The sequence below is a fragment of the Orycteropus afer genome, unplaced genomic scaffold (genome assembly GCF_000298275.1).
Source record: "Orycteropus afer afer isolate SDZICR_OR568_19922 unplaced genomic scaffold, OryAfe1.0 scaffold00015, whole genome shotgun sequence".
NCBI classification, from domain to species: domain Eukaryota; kingdom Metazoa; phylum Chordata; class Mammalia; order Tubulidentata; family Orycteropodidae; genus Orycteropus; species Orycteropus afer.
Window position 1 is genome coordinate 6,369,801 of NW_006921602.1, and position 12,173 is coordinate 6,381,973.

Below are 12,173 nucleotides of genomic sequence, written 5' to 3' on the forward strand. Positions count from 1 at the left end.
GGCAGAAGTGAGTAGACACTACAGTCTCATTTAAAATACATTTTATATACGTGACTGGGAGTTCCCGGGTGGTGCAAATGGTTAAGCACTTGGCTATTAACTGAAAGGTTAGTAGTGTGAACCCACCAAGAGGTGCCTTGGCAGAAAGGCCTGATGATCTGCTTTCCAGAAGGTCACAGACATTGGAAACCCTGCACAGCAGTTCTACTCTGCACACATAGGGTCACCACAAATCAGAACTGAATTGACAGCACTGTTTTAAATTATTATTATTTTTTAAAAGTTAACTATGTGATTAATTTGAGGCCCAGAAGGGTTAACAGATTATGACACTTGTCCAGAGTCACAAACTATAAAAGGGGCAGAGCCAAGACTTCAGTCAAGCACTTTTGACTCTTAAGTCTGTATTTTTTCCAACATAATACATATCTTCTTCTCTTTTGGCTTTTCCACCCTAACTCTTCCCTCTCCCTACTTACTCCATATAATACAGGGGAAGACTGGGCAGTCTACATCTGTAAAGATTTACTGCCTCGAAAACCCAAAGGGGGTCGCTATGACTCAGAATTGACTTGATGGCAGTGAGTTTTATGCAAAGGCATAAAAAACTGTATGATAGGCAGGGTTTGGGGAATCAGAGAGAAACCAAAGGTTTCTATCTTGGCTCTGCCACTTGTTAGTTGTGTGACAGTAGACTAGTTAAGCAATCCCTCTGAGCATCATTTTTCTTCACACAGAAATAATATCACCCAGCTCCCTGGACACAATGAAGTGACCAAATGCAAAGTGCCTGGCAAGGTGCCTGGCACAAGATAGGTGCTTGCCAAACACTAGTGTTCTATCTTCTCCCCCTCTCCTCTAAGGGAGGATCCCTGACCTCCAAGAATTAATTGTTTACTGGGAGAGGCCAGGCTCTGCCAGCGGGAGGAGGGGGCTGGGCTGGATGGGGCCCAGGGTCAAGAGGAGGGAGGGAGAGGCTCTGGCCTCCAGATGTGCACAGCTGCTGGGCTGCTCCCTGGCGGCCTCTCCCTGGGCCCAGGGCCATCCCAGTCTCCCTCAGAGGGGGAGGGCCCGGAAGGAAGAACTATTCATTTCGCTGCTGCTGAATGGCCCTTGTAGCCTCTTAAGAAATGGAGGCCAGCTTTTTCCTCCTCTGAGATAATCACTATGTGTACTTCACATGGAAGCAAATTGCATCCTGTCCTTGGATCCCCAAAATGATTTATTGTGGCCAGCGGGTACACTTTCTAGATGATGATGACTATGTAGTTCTTTAACTGGAACATAAAAATACGGGCGGATTTTTTCTTGTCTTTTGCTCAGGTGGGGGGGATCTGCATAAAAGATCTGGGAAGGAGGGAGCACCCTGGAGAGAGTTGTGTAGCCTGGGGAGCCCAGGAGACCCCTGGAATCTGCCCTAGTGGCTGCTGAACCCTTGTTCCCATAGGGCAGCCTGTCCGGATACATAAGAGGGCCACTCCCTGTCCAAGTGCTATCAAAGGCAGTTGATTGGGTCACTAGCTCTGAGACCTGGGTCAAGTCACCTTCCTTCTTCGGGCCTAAGTGTCCTCTTCTGCAAAACGTGGGAATAACCACACCTACGTCCTGGAATCTGCATGAGGACAGGACATGAGAACACAGGGAAAGAGGCTTTGCAAATGGCAACACACCTCCTCAATGGAATATACTAAAATCAATATCTCTGGCTCATGGACCTATTTTCTGGATCCATAAGCAACAGCCGGGTACTTACTCCTTCTCCATCTCTGAATCAGCCCTGCTTCCCTGAGCCTAGCTTTTAAGATCCCAGTCACTACTCACCAAAGTAGGTTGTGGAACAAGATTTATATGTACTATGTTGTGCCGATTGAGCTTAGTATCCGCCAATACTATGGTCTGAGTCAATAGGCCTGGTGATTCTCTCTCAAGGTGTTTGGTTGTCTCTAAGAGGTTACTCCAACTCTGTCTTCTGTTGCTTCTGTAATATAAGTGGCTAATTTTGTATCACTCTTATCTATGTAAGATTATCTTTAGCTAAATCCATCCTTGGTCTAGGGTACATTCCTGTTCACTGATCCCCACCTGATCTTCTCATCTGTATGTGCATTTATCTGTAGCCTGGTGTTTGGTGTTAGTGGTGATGCAGTATTGTGCATATACTAGTATTTACCTCTGTTGTCTATATCTTATGTGCACATTTCACCGTCCTTCGTTTCCCCAGTGTCATCATGATGGTCACAGACTCTTTCCATACCCTCCCTTCACCCAAATCAACATGTTACCCCCAACTAGTCTGAAATTTTCCCTCCTCTTCCCTCCCATCCCTGGTAACCTAGTGAGTTCCCTTCTCTAAGTAAACCCTGTTCTGACTTTTTACAATAATGGGCTCATACAATATTTGTCCTTCTGCAATTGACTTATTTCACTCAGCATAATGTCCTCCAAATTCATCCACGTTGTGAGACGATTCATGTATTCTTCCTTATTCTTTAAAGTAGCATAGTATTTCATTGTGTGAATGTACCATAATTTGGTTATCCATTCATCTGTTGATGGGCATTTAGGTTGTTTCCATCTCTTTTCTATAGTGAATTGTGCGGCTATGAACATGGGTGTGCAAATGTCTGTTCGTGTCCTGTCTCTCACCTCTTTAGGATATATTCCTAGTAATGGAATTGCTGACTCAAATGGTATTTCTATTTTCAGCTTTTTTAGGAAACACCATATCATTTTGCACAGTGGTTGTACCATATTGCAGTTACACCAGCAGTGTATGAGAGTTCCAGTCTCTCCGCAATCTTGTCAGCATTTGTTGTTTTCTGTCTTGTTGAGCTTTGCTGTTGTTGTTGGGGCGAGATGATATCTCATTGTTGTTTTGATTTACATCTCTCTAATGGCTAATGATTGTAAGCATTTCCTCATGTGTTTGTTGGCCGCCAGTATATCATCTTTAGTGAAGTGTCTATTCATGTCCCTTGCCCATCTTTGAATTGGATTGTTTGTCTTTTTGGTGTCAAAGTATTGAAGTTTTCTAAAAATTTTGGCAATAAGTCCTTTGTCAGATATGTCATAGCTAAATATTTTTTCCCCAGTCTGTAGGTTCTCTTTTTACCCTTTTGGAGAAGTCTTTTGATGCATATAGGAATTTAATACATTTTTGCTGGCTTGGCCACTAACTTGTTGGCAGGTCTCTTCTCCTCCTTCTTGTCCACAGCAGATGTCTGGGACAGACTATCTGGCTTGGCCATTGCATGGTCTAGCCCAGGATGATGAGTTCTCTCTGGATTCTAAGACTTCTGAGAAGATGTTGTGGCCATTTAAGAAATTCCTTCCAGTGGGACTAGAGCAGTGGTGTGTTGGTAAATGTTTAACAACTGGCTCTCTGGGTGAGGGAGGTCCTGGTTTGTAGAAATTGGTCCTGCCAATTTCTGTGGTCTGATACTCCCATCATAATCAATTTCAAGCTACCAACATGAATGAATTCTACTGAACTTTGAGTTGGAGAAGAGTTGAACAGCAATGGGAATAAACCCACAGAGGAAGAGGTAGAGGCCACAGAGACAAATAGAGGGACAATGGGAGGCTACGTGTACTGTGTGATTTCCACCACTTCCCTTAGTGCAGCTTCTCCCAGACGCCTAACCTGGTGATTTCTAAACCTGACTGCATCAGAATCATCTGGAGAGTGTGTTATAAAGGTACATATTTGAAAACATCTGTACATATCTAGCTTGTGCATCCAGGAGTAGGCTAAACGTGAGCTGTTCCATGTGGGAGCCACTAGTCACATGTAGCTATTCAAATTTAGATTAACAAAATTAAGTTCAATTAATAATTCAGTTCCTCAGTTACATTACCTAGATTACAAGTGCTCAATCGCCACATGTGGCTAGTGGCTACCATATTGGGTTAACACAGATTACAGAACATTTCCATTATCACAGAATGTTCTACTAGATAGCTCTGGTAAAACATTGATTACCCTCCAAAAGTTAAACTGAATGTCATACCTGTGAGTTCCTGGTGGGATGTGGAGGGACTAAGGAAGGCTGTGGTTGAGGGTTGTGGTAGTTAAGGTTGTGTGTCAACTTGGCTGGGCCTGGTTGAGTGGCTGGACAGCTGGTGGTAGTTATTCCCCATAAATAGACTGGCAATCAACTCCATGGTGGTATCTACCACAAGCAGCTGAGTAGCTGCTTTAGGGATGTGGTCTTCCTGTGTATAAGAAGCAGCTTTGGAAATGGTCTCTAGCTTTTTGGCATGCTTGAACCCTGCATGTAGCCAAGTCATTGTTCAACAGCCTGCTAGGCCCTGCCAATCTTGGGACTTTTTCTGGACTTGAATTAGTGGTCTCCCATGTTGTTCGGTGATATCAGGACTGTGCCTTTTCACTTGTCAACCATGGATTTGTCAGCCTCAGCAGCCAGCAGCTGTCTGAGTGAAGAAAAGCCTCCAGCTTCAGTGGGCTGGGAGCAGCAGGCAGAGCTGAAGCCCAAGACTGAGGGGCTTTCATCCAGCCCCTAGAGCCTGGCACTTTGAACTCAGACTTAAAGCCTCCAAACTATAAGAGAATAAATTCCTCTTTGTTCAAGCCATCCCATTTGTGGTATATTCCCATCAGAGTGGCACCAGGTAACCAAAACAGGGGTCATCTCATCATGTTTCTCCCACTTTTAGTGAACAAGGATTCCTGGGTACCATGCCAGCTCTTCTGCCAACTCACAAGACTTTTGGGCAAGCCCTTCCATCTTCTCAATCTCAGAATGAAGATTCCTTCCCCTCACCTCCTCTGACCAGCTCCATCCTATCTTGGAGTGCAGATGTAGTCAAACAGGGATGTGCATGGCTGGGATGGTGCCTTCTCAACAGTCTGTAGATGGGAGGATACAGATGCTTTGTAATCACAGTCACTACAGATGCTGCACTCTGCCCATTGCCCAGCACAAGCCCAGCCAGACATAGTCTATTCCCAGACCAGGCTTCTGCCCTGAATCCCTGCAGCCTTTCCTGCTCTGCTGAGTTTGGGCTGGACATGTGAAGAGGGGGCTGCAGGTCTCCTCTGTCTCACTCTCTTGAGGCAGCCTACCTCTTTCCAGAAGCCCCAGATTCTGTTTTGTGCTCCCCTTGCTCCTGGCTCACTGTACTAATAATAATAGCTAATATTGATTAAGTTCTTACTATGAGCTAAGCATTTTACATTCATTATACCCTATAGACCTTACAACAACCCCAAGGAGTATGTATAATTACTATCCTCATATACAGATGCAGTTGGGCTTGTCCAAGGTCACTGAAGTAGAACTTGTCTGTATTCCAACTACACTGGATATTATTGAGGGCAGGGACAGTATCTCATTCCCCCTTATTTTCCCAGGGCATATCATAGGGCTTAATACAGAGCATGTGTTGATAAATGTTTACTAAATAAATGAGTGAGTGAAAGAATAGGAGGAAGGAGATAAGGAAAAAGACTCAGGCCCCCTCAAAGTCTCCCAAAGTTTCCTTGGTGCTCCCAGATCACAAATCTTGTCCTTTTCTTTATCCACAAGTCCAGATGTCCAACTTGTGACATCTAACCTAGGCAGAAAGCTGGAAGAAGGAAAAGGCTGCCTCCCTCTGGACCCAACTTTTCCTCCATGAGGTCCCAACACAGAAAGGCATTCACTGAACCATAGCCTGACAGAGCAGCAAAGGATCTGTAGGTCCACTAAAGTCCAGCCTCTCATTTTACAGAGGGAGGCCCAGAGAGGGGAAGTGACTTGTCCAAGGTCACACAGCAAGGTTATCTGATTCTCAGGACACAAGGCAAGTGTCCTGTCCCTGGACTATAAGATGTGGAGTTCCCTTTAAGCAGAACCAGTGGGAGTGTCAAGGGCCTACAGTGGCAGAGCAGCCCCCAGGCTCCTCCCAGGAAGCAATGTCCCCTCCACCCACGTTCTGGGTTCAGTGTTCCTGCCCAGGCGAAGCAGGAGAGGTGGATCTCAGACTATAGGCCCAACAGATGGTTTCTATTTGCAGCCATTGAGCCTGGTCTGTGCCAGACTCCTGACCTATTTTGAGGAACTGAGGACGCCACTGGCTCAGGGATGGCCTCCCACTTGTACCTCCTCATCCCACAATTTGGCAGGAGATCAGCTAGGCGGTTCGGAGTCAGAGGAATAGTTGGGGAAACCTTTGAAAATGAGACTCACATGGATGGTCTTCAAGCTCGAACTCCAGAGAACGAGTCCTTAGAGTGTGAGTCCCCGGCCACCTGCCTAGAATCACCTGAGGTGTTTGTGGAAATGCAGGTTCCTGGGCCCCACTTCAGGTCTGCAGAAGCGTACTCTGGGAGGGGGCCCAAGGATCTGCATTTTAACTGAGCTATCCAGGTGATTCCTGTTTGCTATCTTTGCTATGCACTGTACAGTCTGTTGGCCAGCAGCACTGGCATTTTCTGGGAGCTTGTTAGAAATACAGAATTGTGGAATGCCCAAGCCTCATTCCTGATCTGCATCAGAATCTACATTTTAACAAGATTCCCAGGTGATGTGCATATACATTAACACTGAGAAACACACCTCTAGCTCCCTGTTTCTCAAACTTGAGCTTCCATCATCCGGAGGGCTTGTTAAAACACAGATTTCAGTAACAGTCACAAAGACGATGTTCTACTCCAGCTTTGGTGAGTAGTGACTGGCGTCTTAAAAGCTTATGAACAGCCATCTAAGGTACAACTATTGGTTTCTCCCTATCCAGAGAAAAGAAGAATGAATAAAAGCAAAAACACAAGGAAACAATTAGTCCAAAGGACTAATGGAGCACATGAACCCCAACCTCCACAACCCTGAGACCAGAAGAACTAGATGGTGCCCAGCTACCACTACTGACCACTCAGATCAGGGTCACAATTGAAGGTCCCAGACAAAGCAGGAGAAAAATGTGAACAAAACTCAAAATCATAAAAAAAAAAAAAAAAAAAAAAAAAACAGGTTTATTGGTCTGATAGAGACTGGTGGAACCCCCGAGACTCTGACCCTTAGTCACTCTTCAGGCCTCGAATTGAACTCACCCCATAACTCAACTTTCAGCCAAATAGGAGACAGGCCTGTAAGGTGAACAATAACACCAGGGAGGTACGCACTCCTTAGAACAACCAACATTCAGATCAAAAGGGCAGCACTTGCTCAGGGACAAAGCTCAGAAGGCAGAAGGGCAAATGGAAATAATAAATATAACGAAGAAGCAGGAAGGAAGAGTGCTGTCACATTGTGGGTATTGCAATCAATGTCATGAATCAAAATGTGTATGAATTGTTGAATGAGAAACAAATTTGTTTTGTAAACTTTTACCCAAATCACAATGAAAAAAAAAAAAAGTATGTGTCACTATTAATAAAGCAAAGTTGTCAAAACAAAACCCAAACCAAAAACACTCCATAGATTGCTGGGCCCCAGAGTTTCTGCTTTAGGAAGTCTGTGGTGGGGCCTGAGAACCTCGTTTCTAACAAGTTGCCAGGTGATGCTGAGGCTGCTCGTCCTAGAAACACCTGTTTGCCCTTGAGCTCTAGTTCAAGGAGCACTGGGTCATCTGAAGCCCTAGGTCTGACTCCCCACTGGGTCTTTGCTAGCTCTGTGACCTTTATGAGTCCTTTTATCTGAGTCCCAATTTCTTCATCTACAAAATGGATATAATTCCTACTTTTTTCCTAGGATAATTGTGAGGATCCAGTGAAATAGTAATGTGTGGGAAAGTGCTTCATGAACTACATTGCCATACAAATGTTTCTATGTAAAGCCATTTTTACTTTAGAAAATACTTTAAAACCCTCAAACCAAACCCGTTGCCTTCGAGTCAATTCTGACTCACAGCAACTCCAACTGGGTTTCTGAGGCAGTAAATCTTGATGGAAGTAGATTGCCCCTTCTTCTTTCTGTGGAGTAGCTGGTGGCTTTGAACCACCAGCCTTCTGGTTAGCAGTCAAGTGCTTTAGATGATCTTATTTGCTTGGGACAACCGTCCTGTCATACAGCAAGTCAGTAGGAGCTGGGCCTAATGCTTTCCTTGAGGGCTTTATTCTGCATTCCCAGACTGCTAAGCATAAGGCTGTGCACACAGTAAGTGCTCAATAAAGGCTGGTGGCATTCAATCCAGGTCTTCTTGTACCCAGCCCCTAGCACAGGGTGGGTGCTCCCACAATGTAGGCTTCATTCCCCTTGGTGGGGTGTCAATCACCCAGGCTTTCCCACACCAGGGCACCGCATGCTCCCTGTGTTTACATTGTGAAGTCCTGGCATGAGTTGATGCTGCTTCCTGTCAATAAACCCACAACCAAGCCAGTTACCGTGGAGTCAGCTATGACTTATGGTGACCCTACATGTGTCAGAGTAGAGGCTGTGCTCCACAGGGTTTTCAATGACTGATATTTTGGAAGTAGCTCTCCAGGCCTTTCTTCTGAGGTGCCTCTGGGTAGATTCTACCCTTCAACCTTCCTGTTAGCAGCTGAACTCATTAACCGTTAGCACCACCCAGGAACTTTCGTCAATAAACCCCAAAATGAAACTCACTGTTGTTGAGTCAATTCCACTCATAGCAACCCTATAGGGCAGAGTAGAACTGCCCCATTGTGTTTCCAAGGCTGTAAATGGTTACAGAAGCAGACTGCCATATCTTTCTCCTGTGGAATGGCTGATGGGTTTAAACGCCAACCTTTTGGTTAGAAGCTGAGTGCTTTAACCACTGTGCCACCAGGGCTCCTGTCAATAAAACCTCCTCAAATAATGTGCCAAGTGTGCTTGCCAGGAGGGGAAAATCTGAGTGGATAACAGAACAGAATACAAGGGACTTATGTACAGAAGGCCACTGCCCCCCTTGGGCCCAGGGATCCTGCAGAGAACCTTCTGCTTGTCGGTCCCTGCAGTCGGGGGACCTTTGTACCACCCCTTCACAGACCAAGTCCTTGGCTACCCATCACCTTACCATGCAGAAAAAGAAGGGCTGATAAACTGTCCCTGGGGGAACACAGTAACAAAGCTTAGACCTTCCCCTTCCCAAGAGATTATTGATCTAAATTACAACCAGGGGAGAGCCCAGGAGAGAAGGACGCCTGCTTGCTACACTACAGTATCTCTGTTAGAGGAAAGAGAAGCTCTCTTATCTCTCAGGGATACCATTTCCCAGCACTTTACAATCCCGTACATTAGTGCTCATCATCTTGTGTACAAAAGAGGGCAGAGCAACCACTTGCTCACAAAGAGGCTGACACCAGGCCACTTGCACAGAGCTTATTTAGAGATTAAACTCTTTGAATTGTTTACCCGCCTTCCCAAGGGATGTGTGTGTATGTGTAGAGGGGTCATCGCTTCCTCTGGACTTTGGCAACAATTCAAGGGGCCTTGCCAACTGAGGGCCTAGAAACAAGAACAGGAACTTTTGGATTAAACTTAATGTGACTGAGGAAATAAAAGGGTTCTTGTTTGAAAAGCCTTCTGACTGATGTCTGTTTCATGATGGTTTCTACCTTTCACTCACTGCCTTATAAAATGAATGTATTAGTTAATTTAAGAGCTGGCAAGGAAAGGAGAGTGTTCCTGGATCTTTGAACAATTTCCTTAAGACATTCTCTGTTCCCCAAGCTCACAATGTAGTGTCACTGTAAATGGTTGTGTTGTGTTCTTCGTGACCCTTCAAGAGTGGTCACCTGACCCATGAGCAGCCAATCCATGGGCCACCCAGGCTCAGCACCAAAGCACTGCCCAATAAAGATGACCCACACACCATTGTGTGCCTGGCTAAACCAATCAGCTCCTCCCATTTGCAGGGTTTAAATGTGAATTGAGCCAAAAAAAAAAAAAAAAACCAAAATTACTGCTACTCAGTCAATTCCAGCTCAGAGTGACCCCCTTTGGGGTTACGAGGTGGTGAATCTTTACAGTAGTAGATTGCCCTGCCTTCCTTCTGAGGAGTGGCCATGTTGTACCTCAGAAAGTGCTTTAAAACCCCTAAACCAAACCCACTACCATCAAGTTGATTCCAACTCATAGCGACCCCTGTTGGGTTTCTAAGGTGGTAAATCTTTACAGAAGTAGATTGCCTTGTCTTCCTTTCTCAGAGTGGCTGGTGGGTTTGAACCATTTGACTGGTTAGCAGTCAAATGCTTTAGGCACTGTACCACCAGAGCCCCACCACATTGAGCCACTGTTGTTGTTGTTGTTATGTGCTATTGAGTTGCCTCTGACTCACAGCAATCCCTCCTTGGGTTTCCGAGGCAGTATCACTATGGAAGTAGATTGCCCAATCTCCCTTCCTCAGAGTGGCTGGTGGGTTTGAACTGCCAACCTTCTGGTTAGCAGTCAAGTGCCTTAGGCACTACACCACCAGGGCTCCCACATTGAGCCAGTAGTTGGCAGCAAAGGCACAAACCAGAAGTTGAGACCAGGAGGATGGAGAAGAGGACAGAGAGAAGTATAAAGGAGACAATGCTTATTTTTAAAAAATATGTATGAGCTTTAGTCTTCTGCATTTCCTAATTGTGACCTTCATTCTACTTCTCTAAATGGCATCTATTTATCCAGACTACTAGGGCTGTTAAAGTTTTTAAATCCATCAAAATCAGGTTCTGACATTCAACATAGGATTTTGTAGTATACAATTATTCTTAAAAGCCTGACTTGTTAAGAGAGAAGCTTTTCCCAACTCTCATCTACCCTTGCTAGTAAATGAAGTCTGGCCTCCCTGATTTGATCAGAGAGAGTCCTGGTCAGACTCCAGGGGAAGGGGAAAGCCCAACCCTACCAGCCTGAAGGATTGTGGAAATGAGAGAGGAAACAGAAAGCGAAGCACGTTCGGATACATGTCCTGATTTCTCCTATTTTGGGCCAAAATGTAGTTGGGGAGGGGGTTGCTAGGCAGGTTGAGGGTGGTCCTAAGGACAGAAGGGTTTCTGTTAGCTTCCTGGTTGGGATTCTGGACCAAGAGAGACAACTGTACAGGGCAGCCTTGAGTCCAATAAGGGTGACCCCACAAAATTAGGGGAGCCCTGGTAGTGCAACAGTTAAGCACTTGGCTGCTAACCAAAATGTTGGCAGTTTGAACCCACCCTGCTTCTCCTTGGAAGGAAGACAGCTCTCTTAAAGATTACAACCTAGAAATCCTACGGGGACAGTTTTATTCTGTCACATGGCATCAGTATGGGTTGAAATTCACTTGACAGTACCTAAGAACAATTACAAAAATTAAGGTGGTCAAAGGGCATGGGCTGACAGGGAGGGCCTGGTATGCTCTCCCGAGCCTCTGTCAGCTCTTGGTTGGTGGTAAGAATCTAACAGTCCCCACCCTTCAGGAGAGACCAGGAAGGCTTGAGAGCCACAGGCCAACACAAGGTTCTCACAGTGAAGGGAAGGTAACTGTGTCAGAGGCTATAGGGAACACAGCCTGGGCCTGGGCTGAGGTGGCTTGTGAAAGCAATCTGCAAGCCCAGCAAAGGCCCGGGGAGGGATGGGCCCTGGCTTCAGGGCCAAGAACATATGGGCCATAGGTTTGCCAGCTGCAGACTTCAGCAGCGGATGTCCACAGCAGGCTCCAGGACGAGACAGGCCAGCCATACTTCAAGGGGGCATCATCCCAACATCTGAGGTCACATAGCCTTGGCCATCTACATCCCCAGATGCCATCTAGAAAAGAGCCAGAGGGGGAGACGCTCTGAAAGATGAACCTTTTATAATCATTCAAGCAAGAGCCAAATTACCCAAGGGAGGCTGGGCCTCTGTTTAAATTAAGACTGTTTAAGTTACCTATAAGATTGACTTCATTGGACTGGGCTGATGGTAAGTGTTTTATTCCCATTATCTGGTGAGATGGGGGCTCCTCATGGAGATCAGAGATGTTTTGAAGACAAGAGTCTATAATTTATTTGCACACCCAAGTTATCAGGGCTGCCATGTAAAAAAACCATGAAGGCTGCACACTGTGCACATCAGCCATGTGAATAGTGCCGCCTGGAGATATGCAACATTGGGGCCCTGCAAGCCACTTCAGAAATGAGAAGGTGGGCCCAGAAGCAGGAGAGGCAAATTAAGAGCAGTCACAGCCTTATTCTTGAATTGGGACCTGAGTAGACAACAAATTAACAGAAGGATGTTGAGCACCTTCTAGCTCTCAAACATCATTCTAGGCTTTGGATCCCTAGTGGTGGT